The following is a 20,612-nucleotide window of genomic DNA, read 5'->3' on the forward strand; positions in this document are numbered from 1 at the left end:
CTTCAAAATGATGCCAGTAAAGAGTGCAAAAATTACAATTCTCCGCATCATCGTCATCAACAGAAAAATTGAAAAGTCATGACTTACGGAAATGAAGACACTAAGCTTTTAAAAAAAAAAAAATTGTTTTTTTTCTGATTTTTTTTTCCCACTAGTTACACTTACATCATAATCATATTGATCTGGAGAATTTTATTGTCAGGTTATTTGTATGCCACAATTAATACAGTAAAAACAAAATCCCCTAAAAACGAAAAGTTAAAAAAATTATGACTTTTGGAAGAAGGGGAAGAAAAAAAATGAAAGCTCAAAAAGTAAAATTATCTGTGAGTGGAAGGAGTTACTCAGGAAAAAGAAGCTAAATTGAAAAAAAAAGTTTACGTGCATAAGTATGGACGCCGAGTTTTCGTCTTTCTTCTATAAAATATCGTTGCGCCCATTCACGGGTATCTTGTATTTCAGCTCAGCCACCTTCCCTTCAATGGATCTGAGCTGCAATAACTGGAGAAAAGCTTCAATCTGTCCTTTTTATGTTCGGTTTACTGTACAATATTGTCACGGACAGCGCAGCCTGTGCCACCAATACGTGACGATCCCACCACTCACGGGTATGTCAGCGGACGGAGGGACACGACGCACTGCCGGCACAAGGCTATCACAGGCACAGTGGGGGCTTATCTTAGTTATCCCACCACCGGCACCATGTGACAAAAATATACAGCAAGCTAATCTTGCTCTAACAATTTACCGCAGGGGGGGGATTTTGGATGCCCCACCACTGCTAACAACCTTCCAAGAACTGTATATCCCACTTTCTCAGTTCCACTTTGGAACTAGCAGCTCTCCTGCGCCCCCCTTACCCTCAGGTCAGTCAGGGAACTGCACATAGGGTAATTGTCACGTCCGCCATGTCTGTTTGTCTCAAGAACTCCTGGAGCGATGTGCATGCGCATGTTTTGTCTGCTGTCCTGCATGTTCGCTAGAGCTGTGTGCAGACTCACCTCATGTCTGAGCTGCAGGATCCCTGCGTATCTGCTCTGCCTTCTGTGATCTTCTCGTCATGTCTGGAGTCCTTGATCATGTGATGTTTCTTAAGATCCTGCACTGTCTGGTTCTGCAATCATCTCGTCATGTCTAGAATCCCGGATCATGTGTTCTTCCTAGGATCCTGCACTGGTTGGTTCGGTGATCATCTCGTCATGTCTGAAACCCTGATCATGTGACGTTTCCTAAGATCCTGCACTGTCTGGTTCTGCTATCATCTCGTCATGTCTAGAATCCTGGAAGTGCTCCCCTGGTCCTGACCTGGAGGAGGAGGTGCTATGCCCTATATCAGGCCGCCTCTTCCTATGCTCAGGGCCTGATTATTGTGTTGCTTCCCTGCAAGGCTCTGGGTCTGTGGGGTTGCTCCCTCTATTCTGTGCCCTTGCACTTTGCTCTGTAGTGCGTCTCTGCACACGCTCCGTGCTCGTATTCCGCCTCTTGTCTTGTGCCATGTCTTGTGTTGTCTCTCGTGCCATGTTTGTCTTTGCCTTGCTTTGCCTTGTAGTCCTTCTGCTGTTCTTTGTCTTAGTCTGTTTTGCTATGTCTCGCCTTAGCTATGCTTTGACTTGTAGTCCTTCCTGTGTTCTCTGCCTCGCCTGTCTTGCCATGTCTTGCTTTTGCTATGCTTTGACTTGTAGTCCTCCCTGTGTTCTCTGCCTTGCTATTCCTTGCTTTGTGTTCCTCCCTATGGTCTCAGTCTTTGCTTGCTCTGCCTCGCTCTCTCCTATGGTGCTCTGTAGTGCTCCCTGGCACACGCACCATTTCTCCTCTCCTTAGTGCTCGTTTCTTTGTCTAGTCCCAAGGTCTTCCCTTGGCCCGGCTCTGGGCTTCTGCCTACGCTCCGCTGCTAGACTCTGTCCTCGCTCTGACCTGGCTCTGTTTCTGCCTGTATTCCTTGCCTTGTTCCCTGCCTTGTCCTTGCATTGAACCCTGGCGTGGGTTCCCCTTGGCCGTCTCCTGTGCCGTGGTAAGTGCCACGTGTTTGTGTACAGCCGTGTGTACTGGCCAGTGTGGCGTGCCCTCTGCGTGGCTCCTAGCACGCAGCCCTTCCTTGTGCCCTGGCGTGGCTCCTAGCACGCACCCTGCCTTGAACCCTGGCGTGGCTCCTAGCACGCACCCTGCCTTGAACCCTGGCGTGGCTCCTAGCACGCACCCTGCCTTGAACCCTGGCGTGGCTCCTAGCACGCACCCTGCCTTGAACCCTGGCGTGGCTCCTAGCACGCACCCTGCCTTGAACCCTGGCGTGGCTCCTAGCACGCACCCTGCCTTGAACCCTGGCGTGGCTCCTAGCACGCACCCTGCCTTGAACCCTGGCGTGGCTCCTAGCACGCACCCTGCCCTGAACCTGGCGTGGCTCCTAGCACGAAGGTTCCTTTGTCCCCTCCTGTGCCTTAGTCGTGCCTCGTGCTGGCGTTACAGCCGTGTGCATTGGCCAGTGAGGTGTGCGTCCCTGCGTGGCTCCTAGCACGCACCCTGCCTTGAACCCTGGCGTCGCTTCTAGCACGCACCCTGCCTTGAACCTTGGCGTGTCTCTACACGCACCCTGTCTTGTGCCTTTGCGTGTCTCAACACGCACTCTGTCTTGTACCTTGAACCTTGGCGTGTCTCTACACGCACTCTGTCTTATACCTTGTACCTTGGCGTGTCTCTACACGCACTGTCTTATTCTATGCTTTGGCGTGGCTACACACGCACCCTGTCTCGTTTGCGAATCTTGGCGTGTCCCCTACACACGCACCTCGCTTTGAACCCTGGCGTGTCCCCTACACACGCACCTAGTCTTGGACCCTGGCGTGTCCCCTACACACGCACCTAGCCTTGGACCCTGGCGTGTCCCCTACACACGCACCTAGCCTTGGACCTTGGCGTGTTCCCTAAACACGCACCCTGCTTGGATATCTGTCGTGCCTCCTTGCCTGAACCCTGGTTTGCCTGCCGGATGCCCGGAACCTGCCGACCGTTGCCAGAGGTCCGGAACCAGATGACTACGGCCTGATGTCCGGAGCTGACGTCCGCAGCCTGATCCCTGGACCCTGTCGGTTTGCCAGCAGTCCGGAGTCCGATGCCATCATGCCATTACCTGTGCCTAGGCGTGCCATCTGGCACGTACCATGTTATGGACCTTGGCGTGCCCATGCGCGCACCTTGCACGTTTTGCTTGTTTTCTCTGTATGTGATCTTGTGTTATTCTAATGAAGATACCTTGCACCTACGTCTAGTCTCGTCTTGCTTCCTGCTCGTCCTTGTCGTCAGACTCTCGTCTAGTGTCCCCTGAGCCGGCCGTCTGGTCCCAGCAGTCGTGGTGGCTCACCCCCTTGGTCTTGCCCCTGACACTCCCTGTATAGGGGGTGGATTCTCACAAGGTCAGCTCGCCCTCGGTGGGTGGGTGCCACGACCCAGAGGGTCCACTCAAAAAATGGGCTCAGCAGGAGCTGAGTCCGTCACAGTAATTAGTCGCCGGATGGGCTGCTTGCTGTGCACGGGCACTTAGACTACTGCAGTAAGGGAATTATCAATGCTGTGGCCGCAGATCCTCATTCAGCATGTAAGACCCGTCTGTACTGCCTGCTAGCCTAGCCAGGCAGGCAAAAAAACACGGCACTCCAGACAAAAAGGAAGGTTGTTCTGTGCTCAAGTAAGGTTTCCAACCCATAAATATGTACAAAAATACTTGGCACTCAAAAATGAAGCAGTATATTCTTTATTTAGCATCCAGACAAAAATAGACTCATATCTTATGAACGTTTTCGGTCCAACAACGGACCTTCATCAGAAAGGTTTTTTGGTTTCTTTTGGTAGAAAACTGCAAAAGATACCGATAGGGTAATAGATATCCTTAGGTTGTAGCAAAGTCTATGCTGCTGGTATTATATAGAGGCTGGAGCACGAGTCTATCTCGTTGGAATTAGATAAATGTGACTGGATAAAGCAGGGCTACAGGAATGGGTTAACAGTGCTAGGAGTGCAGGCTCTGCAAACAGATACAGCGCTTAGTGTCTGCAGGAGAAATCCAGGGTGCCGCCGTGTGAGGAGCATGTAAGACCCGTCTGTACTGCCAGCTAGCCTAGCCAGCCGCGCACACCACGCTGCCACCAGCCACGCTTTACTTAATGAAAGAATTAATTAAGAGGGTCCGCGGCAAACCCCTCAAATTAGTAGCGATTATCTAAAAAAAAGGCGCATAGTTCGTTTCTTAGAGCATGGAGGCAAACTAATAGATTTTATCATTTATTCCCAAAGTGGGCAGTGATTACATAAAAATTGTTATAAAGTTGAGACATTACATCTGTACAAATACAAATATAAAACAAAGTGGATGAAAGAACAGAAAGTAACACTCACATGTGCTTAGTTGGTATTAGGCAGACCATGTGGCTGGGGGAGGGGCGCTTAACCAAGTGTCCCCACTCATCGGCACGTCTCTCTGGCATGAGGACTTCGGCTGAACTGAGCTCATTGTCCCCTCGCATCCCTTATGGTCTAGGCTGTGTGACCTCAGCAAAAGGGGCCGGCTGGGGAGGTTCCACCCCCCTTCTCTCTAAGTTGAAACTTTACTAAAAACTTATACTAACTATATCGGGACGAGAAAAGCTCGTATAACCACCCGTAGGGTACCATTGTTTGTAATTTACCGAATAGAGTGAAACAACTCCAAGCATGCCATACTTAGGACACTCCATTTGGGAGCAATCCATATCTCAGTTTCTGGAAGTCCAAGAATCGTGAAACTTAGGGGTTTAGAAAGCTGGCTTCATTGCCTAAACAGTGATATGATTATTATATCTCGACGGTATATGGTTTTTGCGATACAGTCTCTTTAATATCACCTATAGCTAGATTGGCCTCGTGGTTTCAGACAAAGGGACATCCTTTCCACTTAGCCGTGCAGGTATGGGGGAAGGAGAGGGCTTCGAGAGGAAATGGACGGTTTCAGGTTTCACAGAGCTGCACACAGGAAGACACTGGTGTGTGTGTTGTGGGGGAAGAGGGGGGTTGCAGCTACATGACAGGCTCGTCTCCTCAGTGTGTAGCAATGGGAGATTCTAGAAAGTTCTGCAAAATCAAATCTTACATTACAAATATATAGAAAAATATTCAATATATACAATGCAATACAATGTACAATATATAGAAAAATGTTCTCTCCTCCAGCTGAATGCAGGACTCGGTCAGGGGCCTCCTGCCGCATGCGTCTCCCGATGCACATTCCGGGAATGAATGCAACTAATTACCAGTGAGATTAATTTGCATGTTGGCGCGCGTCAGGGGTGCAGACGGGCGTTTTATTTGCTTTTTAAATAAAATGACTGCAGCGGGTTTTAATAAAGCCATAAATACAAAACACCATAATAACATAATAACAATGCAATCAATTACCATAAGAGCCGTAATAACAACACTAACATTATAAAGGAAGCGCAAACAGCAGCACTCACGTAATAATAACATACAGTAACATATGACTCTAATTACAGCCAAAGCCCTTATCTGAAGAGCTCGATGAATTGTTACCCAGATTGCTGTAATTTATCAGCAGGAGCAGAGCTTCTTAAAGGGATTTCCTTTGTGAAAGGTAACACTTCATGTAAAACCATAAGGTCTTTCACCCAACTCCATTTGCTACTAAGGTTGAGTTCACACCATGAATTTTTGTCGCTGAGTATCTTCACTGGACAGAAAACACAGCTTCTTACGGTTCCGGAAAAATGGATGGTATTTATAGAAATCTCCTGCCCATGATGCTTTTTTTTAACACAGCGTAAACTGATCTGCGGTGCGAGTTTCAAGTCAGCAACATGTGAAATTCTCTTGCGGGTACGCTGAGATTTCTGTGCGGATTTTCTCCATAGAATTGCACTAGATGCTGAAAAACCCGTAGGTAAAATACGCATGTAATCCACACATGACTGTGTGAACAAGGTTTTATCAAAGCCAAATACCAGGAAGTATCAAAAAAACAGCTTAAAAACAGGATATGTCAATAAATGAGACAAAAATCGCAGCCGAAAAAATGCGATAAAAATGCAATGAAAAATGTAACTGTCACGGGGTCCTTCTCCGGTATCACACAATCAACAGAGCGAGGGAAGTGTGAACAATCCCAAGACTTTTATTATAGGCAAAACTAAAAGGTCCATAAACAATCCACCACACTGAGGATACAATAGTCCAGAACAAGTATGCAGTTCAGTAACAGGATAAAATGTCCAGGGAGATGAGAGTCCAAAAATCCAGCAGCCAGAGGATAAAAAGTCCATACGCTTCTCTTTCTCTCTGACGTGCTGTGTTCACATGATGCTCTACACACAGGAACTGACTTCCCCCCTCCTGTCCTTTCCAGCCCCCTCCCTATGTCCAGAAGTAGCCAGACAGGTTGGGGTGGTTTTCAGGCCTCCTAGACCTGACAAAGGTGCCTGGGGGATTAAGACACTACAGGAGATCATCAAGAGACATAGATACAGTCAGGCTGCAGACATACAAGGCAACAAGAAAAACACTATGAAAATCAGTGAAATAGAAATATACACAAAATGATATCCACATAGCATATCACACCATCACAGTAACCTAATAGATGCAGAAATGAAGCAGAAATTCTGCAAGATTCACCAATACCCAGCCTAAGGTCTCGCTCACACGGCTGTCGATTTTTTGGTGCGAGAGAATCTGGCCAATTTATGCTAATATCACTTGGCTCAAACTATATTGGAGTCTGAAACGAGAGTCATCTCCGTTTGACCCGATTCTCTTGCATGAGAAAATTGCAGAAGATGGAGAACCTTATGTCTCCATTGTCTCTGTGCGCGAATGTCGTACTGCACTCAGATGACATCTGAGTGTTGTCCGATTTTTGCACACTCACCCATAGACTTGTACTGGTGCTCGCGTTCCGAATGTCGGAGCCACGCGCAGTATACTGGATCGGCATAATTGCCGATTTGCACTGCTCCATAGTATAACATTGGTCCGAGTGCAATCCGAAAAAACATCAAATAGCACACGGAAGTGTTATATGCCAGTGTGACAGAGCCCTTAGGATATGTCCGCTTGATGTCTTCTTCAGGTGGTTTTCACCGGAACCTGCATTGTAAAAATGACTTGCTGTCCCCATGTTCAGATTTTGACCCCAAATCTGATTTTGCCATATTCATGCCGAATGTATGTCTTATGATTGGTTCCGGACATATTTGGTAATGTCTACTCCCATTGACTCTAATGACGTTCTGCTGTGTTCACCGAATATTCCAAAAAACAGTATTTAATTCCGATCGTATTTGGAACCGAATCCGAACAAATTTGCTCATCTCTAGTTGTGAAGCAGCTAAAAACTGTGACCAAAAAGGATGCCGGCGATGAAGCCACCAAAAAAAACGACTGGGAAGAGGCTTAAGGGAAAAGACTGCTGGTGTTCTCTTGAAGAATCCTTCATCTTGGAAAACTCATCAGACATGCCTAAGGCCACGTTCACACGATCAGTTTTTGGTCAGTATTTGGTCAGTATTTCACATCAGTATTTGTAAGTCAGAACCAGGAGTGAAACAATCAGAGGAAAAGTCTAATAGAAACACGTCACCACTTCTGGATTCATCACCCACTCCTGGTTTTGAGCGTGCCGATATCCTGACTTTAACCTGTGATTATACTATATTATATAGTGTAATATCAGGATAGTGCCGAGTCCAGTGTAGATGATGGTCTCATATGAAGCTCAGCCTGTAACTAAGCAGCACAGGAGGATCAAAATGGCCGTCAGGGGACCATGGCAACCGAAGAGGCCTACAGCTGCCATGGTAACTGACCATCACTCAATTTAAATGCTGCTGTCAGTGATTGTCAGCGGTATCTAAATATTTAATCAGCGAGCTCCGGCCGATGCTTACAGGCAGACGCCGGCTATGTCACACGGCCAGCATGGGCTCGATGTGGGACAGGCCCAGCTCCACGACGTACGCTAAACATCCTGCATGTGACCTGCGATGTGAAAAGTACGTCACAGGTTGATAAGGGGTTAAAAACATTAGCCATAATTAGTGATTCCCTAGGGGTTTTTTGGAATTTTTTATGTCTAGAGATGAATAAATTGATTTAATGAACTTATGTCGCTACAGAAACTGCCTAAAAATCCTATCAAAAAAACATTCAAAAGCATGATCATGAGCAGTGTTCACATGTCTAGGCTTTTGAATATCTTTTAACCGCTTTAGCTTTCTAAAAAGAAAGGGAAGAAAAGAAGTGACCTTCATTCTTCTCGCATTTTACACTCGAAAGTCGCTCGGTACTTTACAATGTAAGTCAATGACACAGTTTAAAGGGAATCTGTCACCAGAAGTTGGCGGCCTATGTAAATGCCCTGTGTCCAGTCCGATGGGCGATGTTTCTTCTTCTTTCTCCACCCCATCCGTGGTCCCCGTCCGCGATCTTTGCCGGTATCCATAGTTCGCGCATGCGCAAATCAATCTTGCTTGGCGCACACGCAGTATGCTTTGCCCATCTGCGGGCAAAGACGAAAATCCTTACTGCACATGCGTCAGTACACTATGTCCCGGAAGTATTTCGCTGTGTCCCGGGACATAGTGTACCGGCGCATGCGCGGTAATGATTTTCGGCTTTGCCCGCAGTTGGGCAAAGCATACTGCGTGTGCGCGAAGCAAGATTGCTTTGCGCATGCGCGAACTATGGATACCGGCAAAGATCGCGGACGGGGACCACGGATGGGGTGGAGAAAGAAGAAGAAACATCGCCCATCGGACTGGACACAGAGCATTTACATAGGCCGCCAACTTCTGGTGACGGATTCCCTTTAATATACCTCCGGACGTCTTTTTAGAGCATTGTGCCTTTGTTATTACGGTTTCTTAATTATTCAATGGAGTGAAAAAAGAAAACGACAGAAAAAAACTTCACAAAAAAACATGAAAAAAGCTCTCCCAAAAAATCCTGGTGGTTAAAACTGTCATAAAAATGCTCAGGAAATGACTGAATAAAAATTACACAAAAGACTCAACTGGAAAAAAACTTCCAAAATTTTTAAAAAACATTGTGTGTAGAAAGCCTAACCCTGTCCTTGTCCCAAGATAGTGTCAAGATATTAAAATCTCTTACTTTTTTAATCTTACCCAGAAGAATTGTCTGTGACAGAAGTTTTCCTTATATTAATGGTTGGAAAGGGCAAAAAAAAAAAGGGTTTCAATCTTATAACTTCTTTACTGGCACTTTTTTTTTTAAAGTCACTTTTCTTTTTTTGCTGACAGTGTTTGTGGCAAAATGGTTCACAAATGTATTTATTCTCTGTCTTTAACCATTTTTGCCACTTTTTAGAGCAAAAAGTTGCAAGATTTGCAAAATATCACCAAAAAATTGTTCACAATTTTTTTGGTGTACTTAAAATCCCTCCTTGGTGGGTGTGTGTGTGGGGGGGGGGGGATTGACATACATCAGCGACAAATTTTGCATCCATTTTGAAAAAAATTGCAAGTGTTGAATCAGTTGAAAACATCTGCAAACTATAGACCACGTCCCCACGGTGGCGACACCAAAAACAAAAAACAGACTAGACTAACACATATAATTAGACTTTAAAGCAAAGGTGCAAATGGAGATATGATTTTGGTACAAGCACAAAAAGAATCATAATACTCAAAAAACTCTCCGAAAAACTGGCGCACTTGCAATAATAAATTGGGGCCCTTGTCTCTACTCCAGATTACGACACAACTGTCCAACACTTTGGTCATCCAAGCCAACTAACCAGCTATCTTCGAAGATTATTATCTGTGTTTTCCTTTGATTCGGTCCCATGAAGCAGACGGCAGTCTAAGGAGACAGGCGGGAACTGCATGAGAAGCCAATTGTCACAAATTATACTTTCAACCACCTGTGTTTGGAGATGAAGCCTTAAGCTGGCCACACTCATTAGACTTATGTTGATATTGATGGATTTGTCAACGGTCTAACGTGTATGGGGTTGCAGGCCAAATGATGGTTGGGAGAAGTGTTGATCAACGATGTCCGATTTTGGACTGTCAATCGCAATGACAGCGGCTTTCACATAGAGATCCAGACCAAATGAGCACTCTTGTGTATGGCTGAGTCAACTGAGATGACTGTCAGCTAAACGATGTTTCGGCAAATAGCATCACGTGTATGGTCAACCTTCTACAGGTTTATTCATCCTATTGTTGAGAGATCTTTATGGACCAGATCTAGTCACGACTGATGGAGACCTAAATTGGATGGAACCCCACACAACCAAGATCGTAAAACTGGATCCGGCACATTTCCATTTGGGACCTAGTTTCGAAAACAGGTCTAAAGCCATTGGATGACCTCATCTGGAATATTGTGTCCAGTTTTGGGCGCCACATTTTAAAAAAGACATCAACAAACTGGAGCAAGTTCAGAAAAGAGCGACCAGAATGGTGACCGGTCTGCAAACCCTGTCTTATGAGGAAAGGCTGCAGGATTTGGGAATGTTTAGTTTGCAGAAGAGAAGACTGAGAGGAGACTTAATAGCTGTCTACAAATATCTAAAGGGCTGTCACATTGTAGAAGGATCATCTTTATTCTCATTTGTACATGGAAAGACTAGAAGCAATGGGATGAAACTGAATGGGAGGAGACACAGATTAGATATTAGAAAAAACTTTTTGACAGTTAGAGTGATCAGTGAGTGGAACAGGCTGCCACGAGAAGTGGTGAGTTCTCCTTCAATGGAAGTCTTCAAACAGAGGCTGGACAGACATCTGACTGGGATGATTTAGCGAATCCTGCTTTGAGCAGGGGGTTGGACCAGATGGCCCAGGAGGTCCCTTCCAACTCTACGATTCTATGATTCTATGTGCAACTTTTATGCTTCTCAATTAACCCAACTCAGAACTTTTTTTTAAGAACGTCCTTTCGCATATCCAATTGATTCTAGCTGTCTCCGACTTGAACTAACAAGACTTTTCAAAAGGAATGGGTTTTCACGTGTCATGCAGTTTTCCCATGGAAGCGTAAAGTTCACGGAGCCGACAAATTGTTCCAAATCCATCTTTAAATATCTCCTTTGAGACGACATCAATAGACGTGGCAAACGGCATAGTAACCGCTCCCTAAGAAATTCTGACTTCCTTTAATGAATTCTCCGACACAGCGAGCTCTGACATACGCCATCAGGCTTTGATTAAATAGAACTTTCAAAGCTATCGCTAAAAAAAAAAAAAAAAAATAACACACAAGCACAGATCTGTATTTTTTTTCTGTCCTGCTTCCAATGGGAGAAAAAAAAAATTGACGAAAAAAAAAAAGTGCGCGATTCATCATCTTAAATTTGCCAGCCAACGTCTTCCATTCATCCTCGGCAATTACTTGTCTTGGAGATAGCGTGAATGCTCCGAGCTAACAATGTAACATCTTTTAATTGTTACGGCGTGAACTCTGAAGTCCTTAATTTAAAGACGCGACGCTAAGACAATACAAACCGGGAACCTCAGCTGCAAATAAATGAAATGATATTGAATTTGATAAGGCAGCAAAGGACGTGATAATTTTATATGTCGACAGAAGGGAAATGAAAGCAGACTGTAATTGCATTTTTATCTCAAAGAGACTCTGCAAATTATCATTTCAAAGTATAATATGCACACATATAACACTAGCAAATTGCGGGTTTTCCTTTGATATTTTTTTTTTTTTTGCACCATTATCTCGAGGAAAGAGGGTATTGTCAGTTTGAAGATTTAAGATGTTTGTCATTTACTTTGTAAAACAGCTAAAATTACCACTCAGGTGTCCATAATGAGAGAAATGTGCCTTCTCCCTCCGGATTGGTCGATCTGAAGATTGTGATGGAATTGGCGCGGTGCAATAAAGGGATGCATGGTGATTTAGAAAAAGAAAAGAGTGCGATGAAAATAGTTTGTTTTGTAAGTTAATAAAATGGAGAAGAAAAAGTAATAGTAAAATAATAGAAAATTTAATTTATTGAAATAGAACATAAAACTCAACCAATACATCAAACTAAAAGCAAATAATAATAAAGATATATAATTGAAACAAATCTAGCAAATAATACATCAAAAGCAAATACAATAACAAATAAAATTAAAATTCAAAAAAGAAACATAACAGTAAATACAACAAAATAGAGTAAAACTAACATAAAAAAATAAAATTGAACATAATTTTGATCAAGACTTAGGATACTTTCACTCTAGCGTTTTTTGCGCAGCAGTCCAAACGCATCAAGCGTTTTGCATGCGTTTGCTTATTTTATGCGCATACATTTTAACTAGTTTGTAGCCATATTGACTCTTAAAACGCATTCGATTTTAAACGCTGACGTGCGCATGTCCATGCGCACGTCTGTGTTCCAATAGGCTGTAATGTGTTATTTTGTCGCATTCCATGCACATGCGTTTTTTTGAGACAGGTCGGACGGACCAAAAATGCAACAGGTTGCGTCCGGCGCACCTGGGCGCACACCACAAAAAACGCATGTGCACGAAAACGCATACGAATGCGTGCAAACGATAGACCATGCGCCCCCATGTTAAAGATAGGGGATCAGGACGCACGCGCATGTACGCGCACGATGCGCTGCGTTAAAATACGCTAGTGTTAAACCAGCCTTATTAAAAGGAATCTGTAACCTCAATTTGGCGGGCTAGTTAATTGTCTTGTGTCCGGTCCGATAGGCGGTGTTTTGTCTCCTTTCCTCCACCCCATCCTTGTCTGCCATCCGCAATATATTCGGGAATTTGAGTAGTTCTCCTCCATAGTCGGCGCATGCGCAATGCAATCTTGCCTCACACACGCGCAGTATGCTTTGCCCAACTGCGGACAAAGCCCAAAAGCATTACTGACCATGCGCCGGTAAGCTATGTCCCGGAACACAGCAAAATACTTCCGGGACATAGTTCACCGGCACATGCACAGTAATGCTTTTTTGCTTTTTGGCTTTGCCTGCAGCTGGGCAAAGCATCCTGCGCATGTGCAAGGCAAGATTTCCTTGCGCATGCGCCGACTATGGAGGAGAACTACTCAAATTCCCGAAAATATTAGTGAATAAATTCCAGAGGCGTGGGGGGGGGGAAGGAGAAAATGTGGCTGATGAGTAGGGAGAGATGGTAATTTCTCCAATGAGACACATTACAAAAAAAAGTTTCTAACAGTCCCACTGGCAGTTGAACGACAACGACCATATGACTTTAAGAATGCAAAGCAGAGTAAGTGATGGTACAGACACAAATTTCACCTAAAGCTTCCATATATCAAAGCAAAACACTCATGCATTGCATTTACTTGACCAGTGGTTTCGTCCTCTTAGCTTCTTCTGGGGCATGATGGTAAAAAGCAAGGCGTTTCATAAGTTTTATTCAGAAGATTCATGTCTAAATGGGACCTTGGTGAAAGTGGAAAAAAATTGCAGGCTCAGAGTAATTATTGTATGTGCTAGGTAGAATACAGCTTGTCTGAACACTATGTATTTTTTTTAAATAATTCTTGTTTTGCAAGATATCTAATATTGGAGAATGATGTGATTTTTCAGGGGAGGTTGGGGGCTTTGTATATTTTTTCTATTATTTTTTCTTATTTTATTTATTGATTTTTTTTTTTAATATCTGTATTAATCATTTTTCACTCTGAGAACTCAGAATAGCCGGAAATACATGATTTGCATATCCCCTGCTGTCTCCATATGCAAATCACCTGGTAACCCTAATCTAAAATTGATTTCTCCTACAAGTGATTGGTATAAACAGAGATTATGCAGGTTGCTTCTTCTCTATGCACCTCCAGGGCTTCTCTGCTCAGGTAATCATGAAGTTCCCTAGGCAAGAGCCTGAATGCTGAAGCATTGCTGCTTAATTTGGAAATTGTCTCTTCAGAGAGGAAGAGGACTAGAACTCTAGTGCCACCTATTGGAAGTAGCAATCCTAAAAGTCAATGTCGACTTTTAGGTTTCTACTTCCAATAGGTGGCACTAGAGTTCTAGTCCTCTTTCTCTCTGAAGAGACAATTTGCATATTTCCCAGAGGAGCATTGCGGCTTTAAGTCTCCTCATCTCGGCATGTTATTCTCCGCAAGGTGAAACGATACTTCTTGGACTTCTTATTTTGGGAAACTCACCCCTGGTTTTCGGGGGAGATTAAAGATTCCAGTACAGGTAAGATATTGTATTAATTCTAATACTGATTTCTCAGTAATGGAGGAACGCATCGGCCATGTAAAGGTATTGCTGGACTTGTCCTTGAGAAAGCTACACATACATATAAACAATTTGGAGGAAGAAGTCCTGCCAACTGATTCCCTTTAAGTGTAATATTCCACTAAGGGTGGATGAAACTACCAAGCGTTGTGTGTCACAAAGGGACTACAACCATCAAGCTTGTTGTGCCTCTGTTCAGAAATAAATTCACTTGTTAAATCTAAAAACGTTTCCTCTAATTTGGCCAAATAGGATTTGTGTTGAAGATACTTGAAATTGAAAGTTTCTTTTTATACTCCTGAGATTAATAAACTGTAGGTTGAAAAAAATAATTAATAGTGCTCACCTGTGCCACTACCACAGGACCTTGTATGAAGGCCCGTGAAGCTTCCTCCAGCCTCTTCTTTTTTTATCCCCTTCAGCCCCGAGCCTTTATTCACCTTCCCGACCAGCCAAATTTTACAATTCTGACCAGTGTCAAATTATGTGGTAGAAACAATAAAGGGGCGCAATAGCGCAGTTACCCAAACAATTAGTGGACTGTAAGGTAGAATTCTCACCTTTGCATGTTGTGAGTATGCGCAACACATATAATGAATTTGTCAGGAGGGCTGCAGAGGGCACCGGACCCACATCGGATCTTCAAGAAATTCTGGACAGGGTTGTCACGGGGTCCTTCTCTGGTATCACACAATCAACAGAGCAAGCGAAGAGTGAACAATTCCAAGACCTTTATTCAGGCAAAAATACGAAAAGGTCCATATTCAGTCCACCACACAAAGGATAAGATAGTCCAGAATAAGAATGCAGTCCAGTAACAAGATAAAATGTCCAGGGAAACTAGATTCCAAAACTCTAGCACCAGAGGATATAATGGGTCCTTCTCTCTGAAATGCAGTCTTTACAAGATCCTGTCCACACTGGGACTGACTGTCCAGCTGCTGTTCTTCCCCCCACCCCCTTCCTTGTCCAGGGGTAGTCAAACCAGTTGGGGTGGTTTCCAGGCCTCCCAGAGGAGAACAAGGGGCCTTAGGAATTAGTGCACTACAGGGGGTCATCAAGAGACAGATACAGTGAGGCTGTAGACTTACAATGTAATAAGAAAAACACTATGAAAATAACTGGAATTGTTAAAAATAGGAATATACAAAAAATGATATCCACATAACATATCACACCATCACAGGATATTCAAAATGCCGATAATTCCGCGCTCCTCCAAAATCAGGCGAGGGCACCACTGGGTTCAGAAGAGTTGCATACTTTATTCAGGGCTATAAAACGACGCGTTTCGTGGACGTCCTGTCCTCTTCCTCAGGTACATAGCCAATACTAACCACACGGTATCACTCACATATATATAAGGTGGGCTGGACTTAGAAAAAAATGGGCGTCAAACACACATGGCGCCCCGCCCTGTTTGGTGTAATGTTGAGGGCGCCAGGTTTGTTTGATGCCCATTTTTTTCTATGTCCAGCCCTCAATGTGTCCCAGTGATTCTGAGATGGTTTTTTCGTGACATGTTGGACTTCATAAATTTCAAAAAACTAACCGTCACATACAAACATGAACTAGATGTGAACAGGTGCTTACCTAGAGTCACCAACTCATATACAATCAAATAAATAAAAATGTTGGGCTTCATGTAAGTGGTAAATTTAGGCTGATATTTTCTGCGTTTATTTGTGAAAATATTGGAATTTTGTAAAAAAAATTCCCGATTTTCAAACTTTCAATTTTTATATCCTTAAGCTAGTTAGTCATGCTTTACAAAATAATTAATAAATAACATTTCCCACATGTCTACTTTATATCAGCATCATCTATTATGAATGTAATTTTCTTTTTGTTAGGAAATTAGATGGGATTAAAAGTTGACCAGCAATTTCTAATTTTTCTAACAAAATGTAGAAAACTGTTTTTTTACAGACCACATCACAAGAGATGGGCGGACACCTGGATGTTTGAGTTCGGCAGAACAGTTACAAAAAGTTTGGGTTTGGATACCAGAACAGTACCCTGACCCGAACCAGGACCCCATTCACTTGGATGGGGGGCCCGAACATCTAGTGTTTGCTGCACTGTCATGTGCATTACAATGCGGCAAACACTGCTTCTGATCGATGGGGAAATCATCCCCGCAGGTCAGAGATCCGCCGTTCCCACACTATCAAAAGACAGCACGAGCGCTCAGCTGTGATCGGAGGTATAAGCTTTACCTCCGATCACTTGTGTCAGAAGATGGGACTACAGCTCCCATCATCCGACACCTGCTGCCGCTAATAACAGTGAGAGCAATGATCTGACATGGATGGGATCGCTGGGACATAGTTAGCTGATCGCTGGTGAGCTGTCACAAAGACAGCCCCACCAGCGATCAGGACCAGCGAGCAAGCTGGTTTCAAATGCAAACATTGGGTATCCTGGAGCCGCGGCTCCTGGATACCCGATGTTTACATTTGAAACCAGCGTGCAGCGTCGCGGATTGCTGGTCTCTCGCTGCCACACGCAGCGATGTGTGCTGGTCAGCGGGAGACCAGCGATCAAAAAACGGCCCAGGACGATCCGCGATACCCGGCAGGGGCGCCGGTCGCTGATCCCCGTCACACGCAGCGATGTGTGCTGGTCAGCGGGAGACCAGCGATCAAAAAACGGCCCAGGACGATCCTGGACGATCAGCGATACCGGGCAGGGGGTCGGTCGCTGATCCCAGTCACACACAGCGATCTCGCTGGCAAGATCGCTGTGTGTGACGGGGCCCTCATACTAATAAAAACCAGCAAGTGAAATAATAAATCTAGCTTCTGGAATGTGGGATAATATCACAGGGCTTCTTCCCATCTCCCCAATCAGATACATTTTTGGATCCTTTTGTGCAGTGTAGCATTTTTATACTCCGTCAGTAGCGTCATTCATACTCTGTGCAGGCGCGAATGGAACAAATAAGTAAAAATCGTAGAAATTGCTCTTTGACGGAGAGAAAGAAAACTTCTGTGGAAATGAGTCTTTTGAGTCTTCTGCTCCTCGGAGATAGGAGCAGCAAAGTAAATGCATTTTCCTCCTGACTGATCACAAAATAAATAAATAACTAAATGGGACCATGAAGATTCTATTAAAGAATAAAAGTGTACCCGCAAAGAAAAAAAATACAAAAAAAAAAAAAAAATTTTTAAAAAGTCGCTCTGAGAAAATCCTTCAAGCAAATCCCCAGCTAATCCCCTCACTTCTGCAGGTGAGAAAACTGCAACGTTCCAACGTTTCATACATGGCTGACACCTGCTTGTATATTTATGAAAACAACCTCTTCATAATTCGCTTATCTGTCGCTTGTAAGTATTCCAGCTGTAAATGAAATTATTTTCCATGTAGTTGAGCCGCTAAAGAAATTTGCATGTGTTTATTATAACCGGGGAGCGCCACTGGAAGCCTCCCGAAAATGCACAAAGAGCCAACTAGACCAGACGAGGCGTGATCCGGCAAACAGAGTCAAGTGGCTAATGCGGCCTTGGTTCATCTTTCATGGATACGTTGGAAATGGACCAGTGATCACTGGAAGTTTGTGAAGTACATAATCGCTCATTACATTGAAACATATACAGTACTATATTGTAGGTTCTATTAAGTTTGCACAATTAATTTTTTTTATTTGTTTAGCTGGCCTGTATTTTTGTGAATTTTTAAATCTTTTTCACTCTTAACCAGGAATGAACAAATTTTTTGGTCCAAGTGCCCCAATGCCATACTGAACCAAGCCCAAGGGCCACAACAATGTAAATGGGTACTTACATGAATACATCAACAGAACCACCATCAGTACATTTATAATACATCACCGGAAACATGTTTTGAGTATTTGAGGAGGATTTGGAAAGATTCTGTTCAGTTCCTGCTCCAAAAAATAAGTGAACACACCCTAACTTAGAATAACTTTTTAGTGCAGAAACTGAGCAGAATTTCTCCAAATCCTCCTCATAATCTCAAAACTCTAAGCTGTCAGCTTTACCTGTGCTTGTTATCAAGATTAGTAGAGACCCCACATGTGTTTTTCTTATTTTTATTTTTGCTAGAAGTTCTCCCCCAAATTACCTGGTCTTATGGTGTGAAAATGCTCAGTTGCAATCTATAGAGAGTACTTACAAGATAACGAGCTTGAGTACAGCCTCCACTCTCCTCTGAGTCCCAGGAGTAGCTGATATCCACTGTCAGACTAGAATGCAAATACAACAAAAAAAAGAAGAAAAGTATTTTCAAGAGGTTGAGTGATGTTAGCCAAAAGGAGAACATGGAAATCCTACAGAGGTGCTGGTTTGGGTTATAATTAAGTAACGAGAAAGGAGTGAAGTGGAAAGGAGATGAGAAAATGAAGCATTCAGCTGCATCATCTTGTACTTTGTAAGTCTTAGGTATTGATGGTGTCGGCGAATAAAGTGAACAGACTGTTCATCCTCCACAAGACGACCCGATCCCTGATCGATTCCAAATGGATTATCATCTGCATTAATCAGCCTAATGTTTTCTCATTAAGCGTGCAAGACAAAATCCTTCAGCTACTTAGACACCTGGATGGATTCTATTGACAGGACACTACAAGAACCATGTATTATCTGGAATCACACAGCATGTTCCAACCATCTGTACAACAAGAGCCTTTATTATCGGGAGCCACCATCATTGTATCCAAATCAGTGCACATTACTAAATCATTGGTGTTAAAAGGAGCCATAACTGGAGTCCCATCGAAGTGGACAGAACCTCTAGTGTACGCATCTGGTTTCATACAGAACCATATAGGAATGTTTGCAGATAATCAGAAGGGATCTGCATGAAGATACGATAAAGAAACATCTCTGCGTTTACAGTACCCAACCACGCCTATATGCCAGCATGGGTTGTGTGACTCAAAGGCAGACAACGAAGGCACAAAGCATGACTATGGTGCAAAATAGAGGTTAGCAAGATTTACGAGAACAGGTTATTATACAAGGAATAAGGAGTAAAGGTCCTGTTACATTTAGCGATGCACCAGCGATCCCGACAACGATATGACCCGGTCAGATTCGCAGGTGCATCACTAAATGGTCGCTAGTGAGCTGCCAAACAGGCAGATCTCACCAGCGATGCAGCGGCGGCGGTCACTTACCTGTCAGACGGCAGCTCTGATGACGTCTTCCACCCGCTTTCATGCCTCTCTCGTCAGCGCCAGCGGGATGCCAGCAGGAAGCCGACGACAAGAAAAAGGCCCAGGACGTTCTCGCGCGATCAGCGATATCCATCGGGGGGGGTCGGTCGGAGGTGAATGTCACATGTAGCGATATCACTGCTGCGTCACAAAATCGGTGACGCTTTAGCGATATGACTAGCAATATCGCTATGTGTAACAGGCCCTTTAGGTGTGTAACTAGTGGTTTGATGAACTCAATTGTTGTAGATCCACACGAGTTCATGGACATACTCCAGCCACCTAGCCTTCCTATCGTCTTCAAGGGTCCTTAACATCTGGATTAGAGTACGGTTAAACGGCTCACAGACCCCGTTTCCCTGAGCGTGGTACGATGTGGTGTGCAACCGGTCGAACTAATAGATCTGCTGTAACTCATCCATTACTCTTCCCAAGAAACAGGCTCCTTGATCAGAATGGATCCACTGTGGGCATCTGGGTCGCCCTCCCAGGGCTGTGGGGTACTCGGTACAGGGCCGGTCTCTCAGAGGGGAATGTTACAGCAGTGGTGACCCGGTCCGTGGCCCTGGGCGCCCATGTAAAAGGGATGAAGTGATGGAATAAAGTTTATGACTGAATGATTCGTGACGCCACCTGTGGTGAAGATGTTAAGCCGACGCTGCAGTCAGATCCTCTGGGGCAGATGGTGTGGTGCAGCAGTGATGTTGTGGCCCTCCACAGGTAGGGCAGTAGTCTCAGGGCAGTGAGGATAGGTGTTGAGGAAGAGGGTGTAGTTTCTGACACCCAGATGTAGCAGTGCTGATGGGGTTGCAGGAAGAAGGCAAGAACACAACAGGGTGCAGTTTCATTACCTTTACTTTGCTTGGCAAATGCAGTCCAGGGTCCAGATTACAGATGGCACATGAGCTGGCTAGCCTGGAAGCAACTTAGGAGTCTCTCTAGGCAGGTGGGTTGTGTAGTCTCCTTCCTAGCGCTTAGTTTTAGGTACTTGCAGTACTGTGTTACACTGAAGCTCCACTTGCTTATTCTCTCTAGAACTCCCTCGTATGGCAGACAGCTGTAGACTTCCTCTTCTGGCTCACACGTTGCTGTTGTGCCTCCGAGTCTTATGTGGAAATAGAGCATTTACAGCTTCCTATTCCTCCGGTTTCTGTTGCAGGACCATCAGTGTCCGTACAGCCTTGGAGACCGGGCTCC

General features: G+C 44.3%; 1 long non-coding RNA gene across 2 annotated transcripts in view; it reads right to left on the reverse strand.

The window, feature by feature from the left end:
- LOC141101389 (uncharacterized) overlaps positions 1-18,444 on the reverse strand; it is a 63,435-nt gene extending 44,991 nt beyond the window's left edge. The window contains exon 1 of one of the 2 annotated variants that reach the window (XR_012234965.1): positions 18,374-18,444. This is a non-coding gene — a long non-coding RNA (uncharacterized lncRNA). Of the gene's footprint in view, positions 1-1,001; positions 1,044-18,373 lie in introns of those variants that run through there. The other variant, XR_012234964.1, reaches the window with a different exon arrangement.
- Between the last annotated feature and the right edge of the window lie 2,168 nt (positions 18,445-20,612).

Source organism: Dendrobates tinctorius, unplaced genomic scaffold (assembly GCF_039654945.1).
Source record: "Dendrobates tinctorius isolate UK_male_01 unplaced genomic scaffold, ASM3965494v1 ptg000116l, whole genome shotgun sequence".
Lineage (NCBI taxonomy): Eukaryota > Metazoa > Chordata > Amphibia > Anura > Dendrobatidae > Dendrobates > Dendrobates tinctorius.